Below are 3850 nucleotides of genomic sequence, written 5' to 3'. Positions count from 1 at the left end.
AGATAACAACCCATAAACTAACACAGGGCACTTCAGGACCTCTATGGGCAGGCCCTAGCTACTTTTCCATTTTCCTACTAATCTTGCTATTCACCCAGTGCCAGGTAATCTCCATGGCTTTGTGTGTCTCAGCTTTAGCTTGAGGCTATTTTGGTGTCACCTGGCTTCTTCCCCAGATTCTAATTAGGTGGAATGGCTAGGTTCATGCAACTGGGGAGTGAATGAAGGAAGATTCCTCATCTATATTTGTCTCCTGGGCATTGATGGGGAAGAGAGCCTAAAACCAGTCTGAGTAAAATCGAGGCAGTGAACCGTCCTGTTGAAGGCTTTAGAACTGACTTTGGGAGGTAAATATGAACACTGTGGGCTTGTGTGATGATGAAGAATGGAGTGGATATAAGGGAAAAATTCAGGAGTTGGAACAAGTTGTATTTCCCCTATTTAAGGTTTTACAATTTTGACACCTTGCAGTCTATTATATTTAAACTCACTTTCACTTTATTTCAAGCATGGTTTTCTAAAACTATGTCTACATCAAGTGAAAACATGAACTTGAAAGATTGTAACTTGGTAAATTTTCTTTTTTTTTTTTGTAAAAACTTTATCATTATGAGATTCTCTCAGTTGTGCTCTTATGTGACATTTCCATTCACAAATGTCTTGAAAATAAATGAAGGCTTTACAGGAATCACGGTGGACAAAAAGCTGTGTCTGCTAATTATTACTGGCTAATCTTAGTGCAATGACCATTCTTATCTCTACTGTCACACACTCAGACCTGCTGGTGCCCCATGCAAATGCCTCCATTATTTAAATCAGAAATTCTCTTCTTTCCCCTCAAGCATTCCCTCTGTCTAAAGCTTGCATTTAGAAAAACTTCAAACCATCTGGGATTTTAAAATAATGGTACATTTTTCTTCTGGAACATTTATCTAATGTGGAGAAGCACTTCCTATAAATTGATGAATATAGGGCTTAATTCCTTTATGTGATGTGTAAACACTTTTTAAGTTGACTATAGATGTGATGCAGTTTAGACATTCCACCTCAAAAAGTATAATGTCTATTTGTTTGCATTGTTATATTTGTAAACATTCAACAAAAGTCCACTTATTCATAATTCTCATGATTCGAAACCCTAACTCTTCATATTTTTTTATACGTTTACTATGTGATTCAGAGTTACTATTACAATAGGGTTTATTTTTCAAATCATCAAAGAAATATCACATTTGCCCCTGATGATATCAATATTTAACTCATTTTAACTTAGCATAAAAATAGGCTTCAGAGAAGCCAAACAGCAGAGTTGAAACCTGTCTTCACCTTTTCCTAGCTCTGACTTTGAGCAAGTTAGTTAACCTCTCTTGGCCTCATTGTTGTCCTCTTTCTTTTGCTGCTAATCACATATAGCTAATAGGTTTCTCATGAGAATTAAACAAGCCAATAAATCAATGCCTGTCATAAAATTTGTATTTAATATCTGTTGTTTGTTGTTATTGTCAGTAACAGCAATGACAACAATAATAATACTTTAAAAATATTATTCTATTTGGGGCATTTATTGTACTCTTTATTAGCCAAATTCTGTAATACCCCATGACTCCATTACTGTACCTTTCATTATATAGATTATATATGTCACTGTGCATGCATGACCACACACACACACACACACACACACAAATGACCATACATACTGTACCTGAAGGTTGTTTTGTTTTGTTTTGTTTTTACCTCAGATCCAATGAGAACAATGGTTGGAATTCTCACTCATTTTGTTCAGCTTTTCCAAGGAATGCATTCATTGTGAGGGAGTCATCATCGATATGTACATGAAGTTTTTAAGGAGAGGCTCTAGGAGCTTCAATCCCCTATATTTGGCTATATATTCTCAAGGTCAGTACTTTCACCCGTCTTCTCAAATGCAGGAAGAAACACGGGCACATAACTATGCTATATGGTGGACTGTCTCGGACCGGAAGACAATTTCGGCCGGCTGAACACCATCTTAACCTAGGGCACCCGTGGTTTACAGCTCCCTCTTGATTGTATCAGGAAGGGCACAAGGCCAAACTGGCATTAGCCATAAGAAAGAAATCACTCTGGAGAGAGCAAAAAGTATATTTGACTCCGGGGCAGCCCAGGGGTGCTTGGTTGTACCTGCCCAACTCACACGTATCTCATGTCACACAAAGGCCTGTAGCCACATCATGCAACAAAATATTTTAACACTAAACATATTTCAGTGAAGGCTTTTGATAACGTCTATGTGACACCTTCCCAAATATAGCCCCCCTCATGTTTTAGTCCATGAACCAGTTCTAGTTTTACATATAGATGCCATAAAACTGGTTTAATTATTTTTTTCACTTAAGCTACTGATTTTATTTTCCCAGGAATGGCTAAGTTATTTTTGTCCTAACTGTATAGTTTGAATATGCTTCAAAAAGAGCTTGTTTACAAGTGTCCTTTTTCAAAAAGAAAGTCAAGCAAATAGTTATATTTTTCCTTTTAGGGAAAATCCTTGTGAATTTTGAATCTGAGGAGTCCTCTGCATCAATATAATGCACTTGCTAAAGAATGTGTTCAGGGAGACCCTTGGCACCCCAGAGCTGAGAGTACTTTGTAATAAACAAGCAAAAAGCCCAATGCTGTGAGGGCTAGTGGATTTTGGAAGGAGGTATAAGGCTTCGGTGTTTTTAGACCGGTCTTAAGACCTGGAAAGAGACCATCATCACTGGGATTTGTGGCGTTTTCTGCATGAAGATAATTTTGCCTCTGGGAAAGTCACAGCCAGGCCAGAATCACTCCTGGGATTCTGAAGTCTGAAGTCACTTGTTTGCCTCTGCTCCCTAGAGAACTCAAGAATGCTATTCATTGGCCAGTGTGAACAGTGGTTGAGAAATGATTTGCTGTAACAATTATTTCCAGAATTTTTTAAGATACAGAAATTCTTCTACATTGCTTTTCAGGCACTTGAATGACAAATCTTGATGGGGTATACCAGTGGGACTTGGAAATAAAGTGGCCAATATTTTAGAAATCTCCATGACTATTCCTTCAGAGAATTCTTAAGTACTTTGTTAGTCTTTTAAACAGGTTTTTGTTTGTTTTTTCCTTTTTCTTTTTCTTTTTATAATCATGCTAGTATGCCAGCATGAGATCAGCTTTTGTTAAAACATCCAAGCAAAACCATCAAACTTTACTAAATCCTTTTGGAGATGCTGGAAGTGACCAAGGAGAGAAAGTGAAGGGAGATAACAGTTTATTCTGGGATGTTTAGATTGGTACTGGCATTATTTCCCTACTTTGATTTCTTCTACACCATGGAGAAAATAGTCATATACATTGTGTTAATTTCTCTCTTGCTGTTAATCCAGCATGACTGCTTCTTAAAATCCTCAATCAGGTCTCTAAGCTTCTATTCAGAGGTATTTTTTTTCATATAAACATCCACTATTGCAATTAAAAAATTATTTATTCATTCAACATATATTTATTAAATAGTGTGTGTCAGCCAATGTTTGAAGTTCTCAGGATGCATTGGTGAACAAAGTCCCTGCCTTGTCTGTGAGTGGACCTTGCAGTTCACTCACACAGAACACTTAACTTACCTATGCTCAACAAAACCCAGCCTTCAGCATATGCAAAGGGTCCCAGTGGTCCGTGGAGGGTCTATTACACATTGCTTGTGGCATGGCTGCAACTTCACTAACACACTACACTTAAATATGCAGAAAATAAATACTTTAAAAAATTTTTGTCTATATGTGATCTGATCTTCCTTATGTGCTCCTGTCTGATAGAAAATGAAAACAAAACAGCTAGATTTTTTTTTCTCATCTAA

The 3850-nt window shown here is 37.1% G+C and overlaps 1 non-coding gene across 1 annotated transcript; it reads right to left on the bottom strand.

The window, feature by feature from the left end:
* Positions 1-1733: 1733 nt before the first annotated feature.
* On the bottom strand, positions 1734-1831 carry LOC129085168 (small nucleolar RNA SNORD116). The gene has a single exon (XR_008530668.1). It is a non-coding gene; the product is annotated as a small nucleolar RNA SNORD116 (small nucleolar RNA).
* Positions 1832-3850: the final 2019 nt, after the last annotated feature.

Source organism: Pteronotus mesoamericanus, unplaced genomic scaffold (genome assembly GCF_021234165.1).
Source record: "Pteronotus mesoamericanus isolate MK-2021 breed Mesoamerican mustached bat unplaced genomic scaffold, CSHL_Meso_final scaffold_21, whole genome shotgun sequence".
Lineage (NCBI taxonomy): Eukaryota > Metazoa > Chordata > Mammalia > Chiroptera > Mormoopidae > Pteronotus > Pteronotus mesoamericanus.
The sequence above is the reverse complement of the archived record's forward strand: the minus strand, read 5'-3'. Positions and strand labels throughout refer to the sequence as shown.